Here is an 18,085-nt window from a genome sequence, read left to right as displayed (position 1 = left end):
TCATCTTTGATTATAATATACTTCTTTTTATAATACATTGAACTTTCCTGAACAAACACCCAAAGCAAGGTGAGGACTTCCACTATTACTTACATAGATCTCCAGGCTCCATCCTAAAAATGGTGCAAGTGGAGCACGTGACCTTGGAGGAATCCTTAAATCCACAAAATACAACCGTTCTAGGGAATACAGAGCAGAGAAGAGGATAACAAAAATGGGATATTGTCACTACTGACCCTTTCTTATCACCTATCATTACTTAGTCATTTTGGCAATCATTATTTGCAGTATATTCATTTTATCTAAACAAATGAACAATTCTGAAATTGCCATTGACCCAGAAACAGAACGCTGTCTATACTTTGTACTGTCTATACCATCATTAGCCACAGAGGTCCCTGGAAGATACCATTTATATCTCTGTGGACTTTGTTGTGTCAAAAGATATTGAGAGTGCTTCTGGGTGGGTACAGTGGCTCACGCCTGTAATCCCAGCACTTTGGGAGGCCAAGGTGGGTGGATCACTTGATGTCAGGAGTTCGAGACCAGCCTGGCCAACATGGTGAAACCCCATCTCTACTAAAAATACAAAATTTGCCAGGTGTGGTGGCATGTGCCTGTAATCCCAGCTACTTAGAAGGCTGAGGCAGGAGAATCGCTTGAACCTGGGAGGAGGAGGTTGCAGTGAGCCAACATCACGCCACTACACTCCAGCCTGAGCAACAGAGCGAGGCTCCATCTCAAAAAAAAAAGAGTGCTTCTTGCCTTATCACATATTGTTATACTTGGCCAATGCTTCAACTTTTTCAGCTGTATCTATATGTGTTTATTGAAACTTGCATTGACCAGTTATAAACACGGAATGAAAATACATAAGCACAAAAGCCAAAAAATAATGTTCTATATTTCTGAACTCCGTCTATAAGATAGGCCAGATTTCTTCTGGGACAAACCTCAGAGTTGCAGGCATGTATTCATCGTATATGACTCATATGCCACCAGTGGTCATCATCGATCCAGAATTGATCATCTGTTTTTTTCATTTAATTCTGCCTCATTTATTGATTACTTCATTAATTCACTGCTAATAATTGTTAAGCTCCATGAGTTACAAAACCCTATGGAGACCTGTATACATATAACTAATATGTATATATTAATATACAATATTTACATAATACAATATAATACAGTATATTAATAATATAATAATAAATTAATAGAATCCTTCTTCTCCAGGTATTTTTATAATTCAACTATGAGCCATTTTTCTTATTTATTGTATTGATACTCTCATTGATCTAATTGTAAAAATACATAACCACCGAGAAAAATAAGTACATTCTGTAATCTGAAATCTGCCTACAACATCATTTGAAACAGAAGGAATGCATGCGTTTCCACTGTGACGGACCTCAGAGCTCCAGACACATACCATTGTCTACGACCTGTACGCCACCAGTGGTCATCATCAATCCAGGACTGGTCTTCCTTTCCTCCATGCATTCCTATATTTTTGTGATTGATTTATTAGCTCACTAATAATAACATTAAACCTTCTGATTCAAGGAGCTCCGAGAAGAGTCTTGATATTCCCAATCTGTACATGGAATCCTTCTAATGTTGATGTATCTGTTTCATTATCCTCAATTTTTCATATATGCACTATCAGTATGATGCTTCATATCACCCCAATATCTATCACTTACATACAGTTGACCATTTTGATTATATTATAGGCTTTTTGGTAATATCCCTGAGTCCTCTTAAACCATTCAAAGCAAACTGAGAATGTTGATTACAACTCCCATTGGTCTACAGGCTCCCAACCATAGAGAAACGAAGCAAGTGACCATGGAGGAATTCTCAAATCATAACAAGCACATCCTTTCTGAAAGAATAGAAAGCAGAGACGATAACAAAATTGAGACACTCTCAGTATTGATCCTTGATTTTCACCTATTAGTCATTTTGGCAATCACTATTTGGATTGTATTTGCTTTATTTATTTTCTCTTAATAAAATAAATAACTTCAAGATTACTAACTCTGAATATGAACATTGTTCATAATTTATACCATCTATGTCATCCACCATTTATTTCTTTTTAGGCTTCACTGATTTTTTTTTTTTTTTTTTGAGACGGAATTTCGCTCTTGTTACCCAGGCTGGAGTGCAATGGCGCAATCTCGGCTCACCACAACCTCCGCCTCTTGGGTTCAGGCAATCTCCTGCCTCAGCCTCCTGAGTAGCTGGGATTACAGGCACGCGCCACTGTGCCCAGCTAATTTTTTGTATTTTTAGTAGAGATGGGGTTTCACCTTGTTGACCACGATGGTCTTGATCTCTTGGCCTCGTGATCCACCCGCCTCGGCCTCCCAAAGTGCTGGGATTACAAGGCTTCACTGATTTTAACATATGTTAATACCACTTCTTGCCTTACAAGTTTTTAGACTTGGGCAGTGTTTCAATCATTTTTTATTTATTACATATTTATTTCCTGATTCTCACATTGATCCAATTGTAAAAATAGAAGAAAAGCACATAATCACACAGAAAAAAAGCACATTCTATCTTTTTTTAATCTGCCTGTAACATCATTTGAAACAGAGAATGAGGCAGATTTTACCTGTGATGGACCTCGGAGTTCCAGACACGTATTCATCATATATGACTCATATGCCACTGGTAGTCATCATCGATCCAGAATGTGTCATTTTCCTCTGTAGACTTTTACCTTGTCTATTGATTAATTCATTAAATCGCTAATAATCATTTAAAAACCTTTGGCTCACAAACACCTCTGAACAGCATGAACATTAGTGTTCTTTATCTGCATATAGAATCATTCCCACATTGGCCCATGCTTCGTTAACTATCCTCAGTTTTTCAAGTACATGTTGTCAATGTAACGCTTCATGTTACTCTCATTTCTAGCACTGGGCTGCAGCTGGCCGTTTTTGATTGAACAGAACTTCTAATAATACAACAAGTCCTCCTAACTAAACCACCCAAACTAAGACCAGAACTTGATTACTCACATTGGTCTGCGTGCTCCCAATCAAGAGACAGCCACAGCAGGTCACCAGGGAAGAATCCTTCAGTCAGCACAAGCCATCCATTCTGAGGAATACAGAGCAGAGACAGTAACAAAGCCGAGACATTCTCACTAATAATGATCCTTGCTTTTCACCTTTCCTTTAGTCTGTCCTTTAGGCATTCATTAGGTGAACTAATATTTATTTCATTTTCTCCTAAGAAAAAGAACAATTTGATTTGCAAGTGAGTAAGAATTTGAACATTATCTAATATTTATTCTGTCTATATTATTATAAGCCAAAGAGGTAACAGGTATGTACAGTATCTCTCTGCACTTCACCAATTTCAATATAATTCATAGTATTTCTAGCCTCACCACATATTTTTATAGTCATAAAATGCTCACCCATTTTATCTTTATTTATATGCTTATTGATTCTTGCATTAGAGTGAATATAAAACCAAATCGACTTCCTTCTGTCTTCCTGACATCAGTCTACAGAATCACATATAACAGAGGGAATGGACTAGGAGTCTTTTGTGACGGATCTCAGAGCTCCAGACACGTATTCATCACATATGACTCATACGCCACCGGTGGTCATCATCGACCCAGAATTGGCCCTCCTTTTCTCCATTCAGTTTTACCTTGTCCGATGGTTGCTTCATTAATTCACTAATAACAATTTCAAAGCCTACGATTCAAAAAACTCCAAGAGCAGACTTGATATTTCTGATCTGTACTTTATCCTCAGTTTTTCATATATGCATTATCAATAAAATACTTCATGTCACTGCCACGTCTACCGTTGGGATAACACCGGCCATCTTTGACTGTATTTCACACTTTTTAATAATATATTGATTACTCTTAAACAAACCACCCAAACCACAATGAGGATTTTGACCATTACTCACATTGGCCTACAGGCTCCTTTCTAAGCATGGTGCAAACAGAGCGTGTGACCATAGGGGAATTCTCAAGACACAACAAGGACATCCATTCTGAGGAGTACAGAGCAGAGAAGATGATAACAAATTTGAGACACTGTCACCATCGATCCTTGCTTTTTACATTTCTTTAGTCATGCAGGCTACCACTATTTAGAGTACAGCATATTGATTTCACTTTCTCTGAAGAAGATGAACAATTTTGAACTTGCCACTGACTCAGAACATGAACACTGTCCACAGTTATCCTGTCTGTATCATTATTAGCCAAAGAGTGACAGACATGTCCCATTCAAGTCTCTTTGACGGTCACTATTTCCAGCACGTATTCAGAGTGTTTCTTGACTCACTACCTATTTCTATAATTGGGCAGCGCTTCACCTAACATATCTTTATTTCTGTTTATATTTGTTTATGGATTCTCACATTAACCCAATAATAAAAATAGAAGAAAAATGTATGAGCACAAAGACCAAAAACAAACCCACTCTGTGTTCGTGATATCCGCCTGAAGAATTGTATCAAACAGGAAATGGGCTAGATTTCTCTCATGATGCACCTTAGAGCTCCAGACGTGGATTCACTGAGGATGACTCACATGCCACCAGTAGTTGTCACCGTGCACAGGACAGGTGCTCTTTCTCTCCACTCACTTCTAACTGCTTATTCATGATGTATTAATCCACTAACCATAAATTTTAAAATCCTGGCTCATGAAATCCCAACGAGAGCCTAGAGATTCCTAATCCCTACAATGAGTCATTCTAATATGGATATGGCTGTTTCATTCATTATCCTCAGTTTTCATAGATGTATTATCAATATAATGCTTCACACGGCTCTCATATTTATTGCTAGACTATCACTGGCCATCTTTGGTTATATGATATACTTTTTTAGTAATTCATTGAATATTTTGAAATAACCACTCAAACCAAGAGAAGAATTTTAATGATTACTCTATGCTACTAACAACTAGATGCAAGCATAGAACACATGATGAAGGAAGGATATTCCAGTCGGCTCAAGTGCACCCATTCTGATGAAGACAAAACAGAGTCGATATCATTTTTAGTCAGAAATAGTATCCACTTACTATCCATTCCAATGTACACCAACAGTATTTTCCTTACTGCACATTTTAGCAATGAACAATGCTTTGTCCTCTTCGTTTTATTTATTTTATTTGTACATTTATTTGCTTGTTCTGCCATTGCTACTTTGACCATATTCTTAAAACTCATGCACACAAGACTAACTACAAACCCCTTGTATATTTCAGGTGTCTGTCTATCATATCACTTTAAACATGGGAATAGACTAGATTCTATTTGTGTTGGACCTCAAAGTTGCCGATACATACTGTTCTTCATATACGACCACATAAGCCACCAGTTGTCATTCGATGGTCCAGGATTGGCCTTCTCTTTCCTCATTCTTATCTACACTTGTTTACTGAGTAATTCATTAATAAAGACATACACATAAACCACAAAAAAAAGCTCTTCGATATCACTCACAATTATCTATACTACCACAAAGGTCTTAAATCCCCTTCTCCAAGCGAATTAAGTTTTTTACACAGGCATTAATAAACGTAATGCTTCCTATCAATCTAAAACAAAACATCAGCATGACTGACCTCCTTTGACTCACTCAAACCAAGGCAACTTCTACCATTGCTGATGCTGATCTCTGTGCTCCCAACGCACAGTTTGTGAGCATGGAAGACTGCGCCAGTCAGAGCACGGGAGATGATGACATGTCCTCTTCACTGACCCACAGATTCCTTCAGCCTTTTATAGAGTCATTCAGGCTTTCGTGAATTCTTATCAATATGTATTTCTTTTTCTCTTAATAAATCAAACATGAAATACACAAGTTAATCAGATAAAAAAGTCACTTGTCGCTTTCTGTGATCACCGTTAGTCTAAGACAAAACACACTTGTTCCAATGTATTCATTCCAACTTAAATCAGTAGTATTTTCCCTCCTGCATAGTTTAACAATGAGCATGCTTTACCACCCGATGTTTATTCATTTTGTATTTATCTACTCTATCAGTGATTCCTTATGACTTTTAAGAAGGCATGAACACCAAGATTATCGTACATCACTGACACCAACTTAGTGGAGCTTGTAAAGAGAGGACATGGTCTGCACACTCACCGTGGTCTGCATGCCCCTCACACTGGGGCAGCCGCAGAGCACAGGCCATGGAAGAATGCTTCCATCAGCTGCAGTGGGTCCACTCTGAGGAGTAGCAACAGGACAGATGATTTCAAAATTCAAGCGTTTCTCCAACGCCCCTTGCTTTTCATCTCTCATTTAGTCACTTAAATCATCATTATCTGGAATATATTTATGTCATGGTCTGTTCAAACAAACAACTCTGAACTTGGCCCTAACAAAGACTCTCATTATTCATCAGCTTCGACCCTTACACCACCACTCTTCATATTAATCCAGGAATGCTCGTCTTTTCTTCATTTTTTTCTACGTTGTCTATCGGTTAATTCAGTAATTTACTAATAACATGTTTAAAGTGCTACAAGGTGCAAAACCTGAAAAAACCCTTGATATCCCTAAAATGTGTATAGCATCATTCTCAGATCGATGTAACTCCTTTACCAAATATCCTCAGTTTTCTTAAATGAATTAATTGAATGAATTCATCAGTTGACTAATTCATGTCAATTTCATGTTTGTCACTGGGCTGCAGTTGGCCTTCTTTAATATATTGCATGATTTTTAATACATTGTAACTATCCTTCAAAACAGCACTCAAGCCAAGAACATTGACGATTACTTATAATGGCCTCCAAGCTCCTAACACACAGATGCCACCACATGGCCCAAGGGCATGAAGGGGTGCTTGAGACAACTCAAGTGAGACCACTCTGAGGTGCACAAAGTAGGACTGTTGACAAAAAATTTGAGACCTCATAGCCATTGTTCCCTGCTTTGTGTCTAACATTTAACCAGTAATTAGGGCAATCATTAATTGGGAGGATATTACATTTTCTCTACAAATGAACAACTTCAAATTTGCCACAGACTCAGAGCATGAACAGTGTCTATAATTTAAACCGCCTGTGTCATCATTAGAGGTAAAAGTCACATACCATTAAGTTCTCATTGAATTCCATGTTTTCAACATACAGTAATAGTATTTCTTGCCTTGCCACAAATTTCTATATTTGGACAATGCTTCATCTATTTTATCTCAATTTACTTTTATATTTGTTCATTGATTCTTTTATCAATCCGATTATAACAGAATGAACGTTCATGAAACGAAACATCACTTTTCTTTTGTGTTGGACGTCAGAGTTCCACGCACATGTAATTCATCATCCAAGACTCATACGCTGGCAATTTTCACCATTGATCCAGGAAGGGCCGACTTTTCCTCAATTCATTTCCAAGTTATTTATTCATCGATTTAGGAATTATAATTTTAAAACTCTGTGATTCACAAAAATCCAAGAGATTTATATCCCAAACATGTACTTAGAATCCTTCTCACTTCAATATCTCTCATGGTAATAACAATTAGAGTATTTCACGTATGCACTAAACAATGTAATATGTCACAGTAATCCTGTGCGTATCACTGAGATACAGCTCACCCTCTTTATGATAGCTCACACTTTCTAATGATACAGACCATGCAAACAAGTCAGGAACTTCAGCTGTTACTCACAGTGTTCTCTCGGCTCCTAATGCAGACATGCAACTAAAGAGCTGTGACCAAGGAGGAACTCTTAAGTCAGCTTGAGTGGGATCCATTCTGAGAAATAGAAAATCATTCTCAGAAATAGAACAAACTGACACAAGAACAGAAAATGAAATACCGCATATTCTCACTCATAGGTGGGTGAGGAAAAATGAGAACACATGGACACAGGGAAGGGAGTACTACACAATGGGGTCTATTGGGGGAAATAGGGGAGGGACAGCGGGGGGCGGAGCTGGGGAGGGATAGCCTGGGGAGAAATGCCAAATGTGGGTGAAGGGGAGGAGGAAGGCAGCAAAACACACTGCCATGTGTGTACCTATGCAACTATCTTGCATGTTCTGCACATGTACCCCAAAACCTAAAATGCAATTAAAAAAAAAAAAGAAATCAGAGAACAGGGTAAAAAGATTTTTTAAAAAACTGAGACATTCTCTGCATAGAATGAAAAGGCATGAGCACAAAGACCAAAACCAAGATCCTTGTGTACTCCCGGTAACTGCGGGGCCATCCAACCCGAGTGAATGAGTTACAGATCTTTCACATCAGACCTCAGAGTTCCAGACGCGTATTCATCATCTATGACTCATACGCCACCAATAGTCATCAACAATCCAGGATTGGCCCTTTTGTCTATTGTCACCCACATTTGTTTATTGATTAATTCACTAAATCATAAAATGATAATGTTATTATTCACAAAAACTCAAGAAGAGTCCTTGTATCCCAAATTGCTACATAGAGTTATTCTCACATATTCATATCAGTTTCATTCTCTTAGTTTTCATATATGCATTAATCGATATAATATTTCATACATCCCATATTTATCACTGAGTTATAATCGCATTCATTATATTTCACGCTTTTTAATAATATAGTGAATAATCTTAAGATAAAAGAAATATTAAAACCAAGAAAAGAATGTCAGCCATTACTCACTTTAGTCTCTGTGCTCTTAATATAGAGAGGCAAGCACAGAACTTGTGGCCATGATAGTATCCATTCTAAGAGTATGAAGCAGAGCAAATGATAAAAAAATTAAGACATTTTCACCATTGATTCTTGATTCTTGCTTTCTGCATTTCATTTACTAGGTAACTTAGATACCTATTAAACAATAGGTATCTACTATTTGTTTGCTCTGTGTGTGGGTATATACATATATACATGTGTGTGTGTGTGTGTGTGTGTGTGCAAATGAATACATCTATCACGAGAATAACCGAGAACAATAAAATCAACTCTTACCTATCAATCTCTATGATTCTTACCAAAAGTAGTAATATCTTTTATTCATTTACTTGAAAATGAATGTAAGTGCTTTAAATTTTGATTAATAATATTTCTTGCCTCCACACATATGTTCACAGTTGGATGATGCTTGACCCTCTTGTCCTTTATAAATTAATTTGTGTTAGTTTAATGAATCTATCATTGATCCATTGATAATAATAAATAATCTATGGAATCAATACATGGATATTATCTATATATTCCTGATATTTCTCTGTAAGTCAATTTCAACAGAGGGAACAGACTAACTATGTGTTGTGTTGGACCTCAGAGTTTCAGACACATATTCATCGTCCTTAACTCCAACGCCACCATTTGTCATCACTGGTCCATGACTGGGTCTCCTCTCCTTCATGGGTTTCTACATTTTTATCAACTAAATGATCATATTATTGACATTAATACATGGTTCAGACAAAGCCAACAACAAGTTTTTTGAATATCTGTAACATCTACAGAGTCATTTTCAACATAGACTAGATTGCTTTCATTGATTGACCTCAATGTTGCACAGGATAAATTAAATAACATCTGTTTCATGTCATGCTCATCACTGAGCTGGAGTTAACTTTGTATTCATTTAATACTTCTTAATTTTTTGATTGACAGAGAAAATTGTATGTATTTACCACGCACAATGTGATGTTCTGAAATATACATACATTGTGGAATAACTAAATCTATCTAATTGACATATGTATTACATCTCATAGCGATCATTTTGTGGTGAGAACACTTAACATCAACTCTCTAGCATTTTTCAAGAATACGATGGATAACATTAACTATAGTCGCCACGTTGTATAACACTTCTCTGAACTTATTTCTCCTCTCTGAACAATTTAATACATTTTATTATAATACAAGAATATCCTCAAACAAATTACCGAAACCAAGATAAGAACTTTGACTATTACTCACCTTGGTCTCTTTCAAACACGGAGCCAACACAGAAATTTTGGTCCCAACAGAATGCTTGAAACAGCTCGCTGTATCCATTCTGAAGAGCAGAAAGCACAGAAGAGGATTTAAAAACACCGAGATGTTCTCTCCATTGATTCACGTTGTCTGCCATTTGTTGACACTGCCTTTTAGGCTTTTATTAATTTATGGAATATTTATGTATTTTTCACTTAATAAACTTCAAAACTTGCAACTGAATGAGAACAAGAACTATCACCCGTTACGGTCTATGTCGCTGGTGGAACAAGACCTGACATCCTTGATCAATTCATTACCCATTCCATTTGTACTAATACTCACTGTCCTCACTATGAAGTTTAGGAATAATGCGTCACCGTCCGCATCCCTATTAATTTATACATGTGTTTGTTTATTCTGCCCTTGATTCATTTACAATCCTATTTTTAAATTCGTGAACACAAACACCAAGAACACAACCCTCATGGATTCTGACATCTGTGCCTAAGTTCCCTTCGAAATGGGGAACAGATTAGATCCCATTTGTGTTGGACCTCGGAGTTCCAGACACGTGGTGTTCACTGTGCATGACTCACACGCCACCAGGTCATCATCACTGGTCCAGGATCTCTTTGATTTCACACTAATACAAATGTATCTATTAATTAATTCATTAATAAGAAATGCACATCAGTCAGAAAATGTAAGAATAATATTCATAAAGATTGCTAACATTCATCTAGAGATTCATTTCCACAGACTAAATCTCTTCATTCCTGTCTTCTGTAGCAATGATCTTCTCTGGTACATATATTGACCAATTGTTATAATACGTCTGTCGATCCGATAGTAAAATTGGCATGTTTGGGCCTCTTGGTCATGTTTAGTACATTTTAATAATATAGGAAATAGCTCTGTGTAAAAAATCTACCCCAACAAAGACAAGAGCATTGACTATTACTCACATTGGTCTTCATACTCTAACACAGAGATGCAGCCAACATGCTGGTGAGCAGAGATGAGATCGAATCACCTCAAAAGCAGCTATTCTGAGGAGTACGGAACAAAAAAGATGATTAAAAAATGAGACATTCCTCTATTGATCCTTGCTTAGCATCTTCCATTTAGTCATCAATTCAGATAACATTACTTGGAGTATATTTGTTTCCTTTTCTCTTAAAATGAACAATTTTGAACCTGCCACTGACCCAGAACAAAGACATTATCTAATTAATACCGTCCATATCATCCTTTGCCAAAATGAACAGCTATGCACCATTTACCTCTCTTTGCATTTCAGTGTTTTCTGGATACATTAACAAAATCCCTCGTCTCATTACAAATTTTTATAGACAATGTTTCCCCCATTTTCCCTTTATTTATTTATATATTTGTTTACTGATTGTTTCATTGACCCAATCATAATAATAAGGCAACGATGCATGAACAAAGAGACCCAATTTCTTTTGTGAAGGACCTCAGAGTTCCAGACACACATTCATCATGTATGACTCATGCGCCACCAGTGGTCATCATTGATCCAGGATTGGGCCCCCTTTTCTCCATTCTTTTCTATACTGCCTGTTGACTTAATCATCAGTTCACTAACAGTAAATCAAAACCCCGTGATTCACAAAACCCCAAGAACAGCCTCAATGTTCTTAATCTGTATATACTATCACCTTATCTCAGTATATCTTCTGCATTAATTATTCTCAGCTTTTCACACATGTATTAATCAATATGCTTCGTATTAATTTCATATTCGTCATTTCTAACAGTGGGCCTTATGTGATTATTTTTCACAATTTTTGGCAATGCAGTGAGTATCTTAAACCGCCTAAACCACAGCAAGAACTCTGACTGTTACTCACACTGATCTCTAAGCTCTGACACGGAGGTGCAACCACAGGGCTGGCGGCCATGGACGAAGGCATACATCACCTCGAGATTATCACTCTGAAGAGTACAAAAAAGAGAAGATGATTTCTCAAAATTAGATATTCCTCCACTGACCCTTGCTTATTGAGGTGTTTTGTGTGTTGGACCTCAGAGTTCCAGAGACGTAGTAACCTAACGCTTACACCCCCACAGCTGTCATCAGTGGTCCAGGAAGGCCCGCTTTCTCTTCATTCTTCACCACATTCTTTATTGATTAATTCATTAATTCACTGACAATATTTCTTAAAGCCTACGATTCACAAACCTCCAACAAAAGCCTACCTACTTGTTAGGTATCCATCCTTATTCACACATCAGTATATAACTTTTATCATTTATCTCGGTTTTTCATATATGCGTTAATCAGTATAATGATTCATGTTCATCCCAAACGATGATGTTTCCATTAGGCCTTCTGTGATTGTATTTCACACTTTTTAATAATACGGTGAACTTCCTTAAACAAACCACCCAACCCATGACAAAAACGTTCATTCTTGCTCATGTTGGTCTCCAGGCTCTTAATAGAGATTCAACTGTCCGGTCAGAACCATGGGGAGAATTCTTAAATCAGCTCAGATGGGTCCGTGTGAGAAACACAGGGCAGAACAGACGATTTTAAAAAGAAGAAGGAGAAGAGACACCTGAGACATTCTCTCCATTGATTCTTGCTTTTTACCTTTAGTCAGTCATTTAAGTAATCATAAATTTAGAGTATTTTCTCTTAAGAGAATGAACAAATTCAAAATTGCCATCTATCCAGAACATGAATATTGTCTGTAACCTACACCATTCTCAGCTAAGGACGTAAGAGTCGTGAAAGTTATTTCAAATTGAAGGTGAGTGTTTTTCTAACATGTTAGTAGTGTTTCTTTGCTCACCATATATTTTTAATTTGAACAATACTTCATTAATTTACATATTGATTGGTTCTTTCATTGACCCAATGATAACAATAGAAGGAAAATATATGAACACAAAGATCAAGCCCAAGATCTTTGGATAGTCCCAACATGGGCCTAGTCAGCACCTTATCTCAAGAACGCGGACGACACGTCTTTTGTGTCGAACATCGAAGCCCAGACATGTTTTACTCATTGTATGTGGCTCATGCCATCACTGGTCTCAATTTTCATAATTTCTACTTTTGTTTTGAATGAATCATTAATCAATTTCTACGAGTAAAATAAGAACATGATCCACAAAAATCTACAAACACGGTGCCTGATGTAACAAACACCTGTCTAGAGAATCCTTTTCCACGTGACACTGTCGCTCTCATTAATCCACCTCTACGTGACACATTATTGATTAACAAATACATGTTCCCTATTATGTTTGCCATTAGGCCATGGTTAAATTTTGAGTAATTTAAATTTTTTAATAATACTGTGAATACCTTTAACCAAGTACCCAAAGGAAGACAAAACTTCTGGCTATTCCCTGCATTAGTTGCTTTCCAGCTACAACAGCAATACAGGTTTCCATCGCAGTAGAACGCCAAGTCCACTCAGTGCGTCCATTCTGATCCATCTTCATACAAAGCAGAGGAGATGATAAAAAGAAATGAGAAATTCTCTCCACTGACTGATATATTCCATTATCTGTTTGTGTCATCTTTTTGGCTTTTAATAATTTATGGGGCTGGGCGCAGGGGCTCATACCTATAATCCCAGCACTTTGGGAGGTCAAGGTGGGTGGATCACCTGAAGTCAGGAGTTTAAGATCAGCCTGGCCAACGTGGTGAAACCCCGCCTCTACTAAAAATACAAAAATTAGCTGGCCCTGGTGGCAGGTGCCTGTAATCCCAGCCACTTGGGAGGCTGAGGCAGGAGAATCACTTGAACCCAGGAGGCAGAGGGTACAGTGAGCCAAGATTGTGCCACTGCATTTCAACCTGGGCAACAAGAGAGAAACTCCATCTCAAAATAATAATAATAATTTATGGATATATTTCTTTGTTTTTCTCTTAATAAAACGAACTTCAAATTTGTAACTGACTGAGAATAATAATTATTATCCGTCACAGTTGATGTCATCTTTAGCCCAAGACATAACAAACTTGTTCTATGTATTATCCGTTGTAACTTATACTAATAATCCATTTTTGGGGTTTTTTTGTTGTTACTGTTGAGGCAGAGTCTCCCTCTGTCACCCAGGCTGGAGTGCAGTGGCATGATCTCAACTCACTGCAGTCTCCTGGGTTCCAACGATTCTCCTACCTCAGCCTCCCGAGTAGCTGGGACTACAGGTGTGTGCCACCATGCCTGGCTAATTTTTGTATTTTTTAGTAGAGATGGGGTTTCACCATATTGGCCAGGCTGCTCTCGAACTCCTGACCTCGTTATCCTCCCATCTCAGCTTCCCAAAGTGCTGGGATTACAGGCGTGAGCCACCGAGCCCAGCCTAATCCATTTTCTTTGTTACGTATTTTAGCAAGAAAAAAATGCTTCACTCTCTTCTATTCATTTATACATTCGTTTATTTATCCTGCCCTTGATTCATTTACAATAATAGTTTTCAAATACTAACATAAATATCCTGAAAAAGAACCTTGCATATCCTGATATCTGTCTGTTGGCTCCCTTCACAAAGGAGGAACAGACGGGATCCCATTTGTGTTGGACCTCGGAGTTCCAGACACGGGGCATTCACTGTGCATGACTCACACGCCACCGGTGGTCATCAGTGGTCCAGAATCAGCCCTCTTTCTCTAGTCCTATCTAAATTTGTTTATTGATTAATGTATGAACTGAGAAATACCCAAAAATCTAGAAAGAAAAATAAGAATTAGATTCTTATCTAACATCCATATATATAATCCTTTCCACAGAGACTGAATTTATTTCATTAACTGAGCTGTTGCATAGACACGTTACTCAGTATAATGCTTCATATCAATCTGATATTTAACATGGACGGATTTCCCTTGTTTGATTATATCTAATACTTTCAAACAATACAGCAAATAGCATTCTAAAAACCGCTCGATTTGGTATAAGAACACGGACTGCTACTCACATTGGTCTGCAGCTCCTGATGCACACATGCGACCACAGAGCTCATGACCGTGGCAGAGTTCTTGAATCAACTCAAGTGCGTTCGTTCTGAGGATTACTGAGCAGAGCAGATGATTTTTAAAAGGTCATAACATTCTTTCCACTGGCCTTCAATTTCTCTTTCCGTTAGTCATATACAATTAATAATTTGTAATAATGCTTATTTTTCTCCTATGCAGGCTAACAAAGTCAATCTTGCCACTGACCCAGAAAATGAATTCAAATATTTATCTATTACTGTCAACATCATACTTAGCCAAAGATTTGACAATCATGTACCATTTATTTCTCTTTGGACCTCAGAGTTTCCAGCATATGCCAATATTATTTCTTGCCACACCATCTATTTTTATAATTGGACAATACTTCACATGAGTCATCTTTATTTAGTTATATATTTGTTCATTGATTCTTGTATTGATCCAATTACAATAATAGAAGGAAAATACATGAGCAGAAAGGACTGGCTTTCTTTTGCATTGGACCTCAGAGTTCCAGACACGTATTATTCACCATCCAAGACTCATACGCCGGTATTTGTCATCCTTGGTCCAGGAAGGGCCCACTTTCTTTTCATCCAAATCTACAGTATTTGTTGATTAATTCAGTAATTCATGTGTAATAATTATAAACATTCATGGTTCACATAATTGACATCTATCGTTGATATTCATTATATATACAAACACACACACACACACACACACACACATTAGTTGACTATTTTTTTATTTTCAATAAAACAGTAAATACCCTTAAACAAACAGCCCAAACCACACAAGAACTTGACTATTACTCACACTGAAATCTTTCACATAAGCACAACAGCACGGGTCTTGGTCAGGGCTAAATTCGTAATCAGCTCAGTGCATCCATTCTAAAGAGTCCAAAGCAGAGAAGATGATAAAAATATTGAGACATTCTTTCTATCAATCCATACATTTCACCATTCATTTACATTGTCACTTTGGCTTTTATTAACTGATGGTAATAGTTATTAATAAAATAGAATTTAAGGTTGCAAGTAATTGAAAGTAGTAACTATAACCTATCACAATCTATATCATTTTTGGTCCAAGATATAACACCTTTCATCCACACATATATTATCCATCCCAATTTAAATTAAAATTAATCTTACATAATACATATTTAAGTAATAAATAATGCTTCACCTCCTAATCTTCTTCATTTATACATTTATTTATTCATCCTGCCCTTGACTCTTTTACAAGAATATATTTTTAATTCATGAGCAGGAAGATCATGAAGAAGATCCTTCTATATCCTGTATCTTGACATCTGTTGATACGGGGAATGGACTAGATCCCATTGTATGGAACCTCAGCGTTCCAGGAACATGACATTCACTGTGCATGACTCACACACCCCCAGTCGCCATCGCTGGGCCAGGATCAGCCCTCTTTCTCTGTTACCATCTAAATTTGTTTGTTGACTAATCCACTAACAAGGAAATACACACAAGTCTTCAAAAAAAGAATGAGATTCTTGAATATCCCTAACATCCATCCATATAATCATTTCCACAAAGACTAAATGTCTTTCATTAACTGAGCTCAATGTTTTACATACGCATTAATTAACGTAAAGTTTTTAATGTTTAAATATTGCGTTCTTCACCTTCTTGTTGTGTTTAATACTTCTTAGAATACAGCAAATAACAATGCAAATAATATAGCAAATAGTTGACGCTCTTTCAAAACAAGAAGGAGCATTGACTATGACGCACATTGGTCTTCATGCTCCGAAGGCATAGACGACGCCGCAGAGCTTGTAACCATGGGATCAGCTGGCAGACATCCAAGCCGAGGCTCACAGAGCAGAGCAGATTACAAACAGATGAGACCGTCCTCGCTGATCCGTATTTGTCATCTTCCCTTGAGGAAAACATTTGAGAAGTCATTATTTGAAGGACACTTATTTTATTTTCTCTTGAGGAAATGAATATCTTGCAATTTTCCTTCACCCAGATGTTGACTTTTATGCATAAATACCAAATGTATCATCCTTTGGTATCATAAATACCAACGCCAAAGAAGTTACAGTGGTGTAACCTTGATTTGTCTTGAGACCTCAATGTTTATTATAATATTTTAATATATTATTATATTTAACATGTTAAATGTTACGTTAAATTATATATTAATTGATTAATATTATGTTCTATTTAATAAATAAAAGCTTTAATATAATAATAATACATCTTGCCTCACCACTTATGCTATCACTGGACAATACTTCATCCCCTTCATATACGTACACGTGTATGTATAAATTATTTCATTTATCCAATTGTAATAACAGAATGAAATGAACAAACCCAAAGACCAAAAACAAACATATCGTATATTCATAAGATCATCTGAATCAGAAGGAACGGGCCAGATTTCACTTGTGATGGACCTCGGAGTCCCAGACACGTATTTGTTGTATCTGGCTCATACGCCACCAAGTAGTCATCATTGATGAGGGTTGATCTCTATTTTGCTGTTCGTTTCTACCTTGTCTGTTGATTAAGTCATTTATTCATTAATAACTTTCAAGGCTCATAATTCACAAAATCCAATAACGCTGCTGATATTCCATATCAGTATGCAGAATCACTGAAACATTAGGTGTGTTTTATTAACTATCCTGTTTTATATATACACATCATCAATATAGTATTTCATGTCACTTCCATATAATTAGGATAACATTGGCCATCTTTGAGTGTGTTTCACACTTTTAAATAATACATTGAGTACTCTTAAACCACCCAAAGCAAAGTAAGGGCTTTGACCATTGTTCACATTGGTCTGCAGCTCCTTCCTAAGCAGGGTGCAAACAGAGAACATGACCTTGGAGGATGTTCTGATCCTCGGATCTGAACAAGGACATCCATTCTGATGAGTACAGAGCGAAGAAGATGATAACAAATCTGAGACACTGTCACCATTGATCCTTGCTTTTCACCTATAATTAGTTAGTCATTTATACAATCATTATTTTATTGTATAAATGAAACTGGATTTCATACTAGTTTCATTTTCTGTAAAGAAAATTTCATTAATCATAGAAATATCATTCTCTGTTAAGAAAATGAACAATTTCAATCTTGCTACTGGCCAAGAATTTG

At 36.9% G+C, this 18,085-nt stretch overlaps 15 non-coding genes and 2 pseudogenes across 47 annotated transcripts in view; all 17 read right to left on the bottom strand.

The window, feature by feature from the left end:
* Positions 1-18,085, bottom strand: part of LOC144577477 (uncharacterized) — a 117,876-nt gene that overhangs the window by 43,708 nt on the left and 56,083 nt on the right. For 30 of the 33 annotated variants that reach the window (XR_013521551.1, XR_013521547.1, XR_013521548.1 and 27 more), the window contains 15 exons: positions 16,697-16,844; positions 15,747-15,823; positions 14,909-15,004; positions 13,287-13,420; positions 11,821-11,905; positions 10,912-10,995; positions 9,947-10,025; positions 8,672-8,736; positions 8,049-8,090; positions 7,697-7,783; positions 6,160-6,243; positions 5,633-5,843; positions 3,958-4,044; positions 3,042-3,123; positions 94-179 (listed from right to left, as the gene is read on the bottom strand). This is a non-coding gene — a transcript (uncharacterized LOC144577477). Of the gene's footprint in view, positions 1-93; positions 180-1,435; positions 1,509-3,041; positions 3,124-3,957; positions 4,045-5,632; positions 5,844-6,159; positions 6,244-7,696; positions 7,784-8,048; positions 8,091-8,671; positions 8,737-9,946; positions 10,026-10,911; positions 10,996-11,820; positions 11,906-13,286; positions 13,421-14,908; positions 15,005-15,746; positions 15,824-16,696; positions 16,845-18,085 lie in introns of all 33 variants that reach the window. The other 3 variants (XR_013521569.1, XR_013521574.1, XR_013521546.1) reach the window with 2 other exon arrangements.
* On the bottom strand, positions 948-1,019 carry LOC118145344 (small nucleolar RNA SNORD113/SNORD114 family). The gene has a single exon (XR_004730465.2). It is a non-coding gene; the product is annotated as a small nucleolar RNA SNORD113/SNORD114 family (small nucleolar RNA).
* Positions 1,409-1,479, bottom strand: LOC118145354 (small nucleolar RNA SNORD113/SNORD114 family). Its single transcript, XR_004730474.1, has one exon. It is a non-coding gene; the product is annotated as a small nucleolar RNA SNORD113/SNORD114 family (small nucleolar RNA).
* Positions 2,635-2,706, bottom strand: LOC118145334 (small nucleolar RNA SNORD113/SNORD114 family). Its single transcript, XR_004730456.1, has one exon. It is a non-coding gene; the product is annotated as a small nucleolar RNA SNORD113/SNORD114 family (small nucleolar RNA).
* On the bottom strand, positions 3,583-3,654 carry LOC118145345 (small nucleolar RNA SNORD113/SNORD114 family). The gene has a single exon (XR_004730466.2). It is a non-coding gene; the product is annotated as a small nucleolar RNA SNORD113/SNORD114 family (small nucleolar RNA).
* LOC118145369 (small nucleolar RNA SNORD113/SNORD114 family) lies at positions 4,544-4,614 on the bottom strand. Its single transcript, XR_004730487.2, has one exon. It is a non-coding gene; the product is annotated as a small nucleolar RNA SNORD113/SNORD114 family (small nucleolar RNA).
* On the bottom strand, positions 5,327-5,403 carry LOC118145358 (small nucleolar RNA SNORD113/SNORD114 family; annotated as a pseudogene).
* Positions 7,311-7,385, bottom strand: LOC118145349 (small nucleolar RNA SNORD113/SNORD114 family). The gene has a single exon (XR_004730469.1). It is a non-coding gene; the product is annotated as a small nucleolar RNA SNORD113/SNORD114 family (small nucleolar RNA).
* Positions 8,275-8,346, bottom strand: LOC118145336 (small nucleolar RNA SNORD113/SNORD114 family). Its single transcript, XR_004730458.3, has one exon. It is a non-coding gene; the product is annotated as a small nucleolar RNA SNORD113/SNORD114 family (small nucleolar RNA).
* On the bottom strand, positions 9,286-9,357 carry LOC118145339 (small nucleolar RNA SNORD113/SNORD114 family). Its single transcript, XR_004730461.1, has one exon. It is a non-coding gene; the product is annotated as a small nucleolar RNA SNORD113/SNORD114 family (small nucleolar RNA).
* Positions 10,495-10,570, bottom strand: LOC118145341 (small nucleolar RNA SNORD113/SNORD114 family; annotated as a pseudogene).
* On the bottom strand, positions 11,418-11,489 carry LOC118145332 (small nucleolar RNA SNORD113/SNORD114 family). The gene has a single exon (XR_004730454.1). It is a non-coding gene; the product is annotated as a small nucleolar RNA SNORD113/SNORD114 family (small nucleolar RNA).
* On the bottom strand, positions 11,989-12,057 carry LOC118145363 (small nucleolar RNA SNORD113/SNORD114 family). Its single transcript, XR_004730482.1, has one exon. It is a non-coding gene; the product is annotated as a small nucleolar RNA SNORD113/SNORD114 family (small nucleolar RNA).
* LOC118145337 (small nucleolar RNA SNORD113/SNORD114 family) lies at positions 14,509-14,583 on the bottom strand. Its single transcript, XR_004730459.1, has one exon. It is a non-coding gene; the product is annotated as a small nucleolar RNA SNORD113/SNORD114 family (small nucleolar RNA).
* LOC118145342 (small nucleolar RNA SNORD113/SNORD114 family) lies at positions 15,426-15,500 on the bottom strand. Its single transcript, XR_004730463.1, has one exon. It is a non-coding gene; the product is annotated as a small nucleolar RNA SNORD113/SNORD114 family (small nucleolar RNA).
* On the bottom strand, positions 16,284-16,358 carry LOC118145365 (small nucleolar RNA SNORD113/SNORD114 family). The gene has a single exon (XR_004730483.1). It is a non-coding gene; the product is annotated as a small nucleolar RNA SNORD113/SNORD114 family (small nucleolar RNA).
* On the bottom strand, positions 17,365-17,437 carry LOC118145366 (small nucleolar RNA SNORD113/SNORD114 family). Its single transcript, XR_004730484.1, has one exon. It is a non-coding gene; the product is annotated as a small nucleolar RNA SNORD113/SNORD114 family (small nucleolar RNA).

Source organism: Callithrix jacchus, chromosome 8 (genome assembly GCF_049354715.1).
Source record: "Callithrix jacchus isolate 240 chromosome 8, calJac240_pri, whole genome shotgun sequence".
In the NCBI taxonomy this organism is placed as follows: domain Eukaryota; kingdom Metazoa; phylum Chordata; class Mammalia; order Primates; family Cebidae; genus Callithrix; species Callithrix jacchus.
Note: the sequence above shows the minus strand (reverse complement) of the source record. Positions and strands in the feature narration are given on the sequence as shown.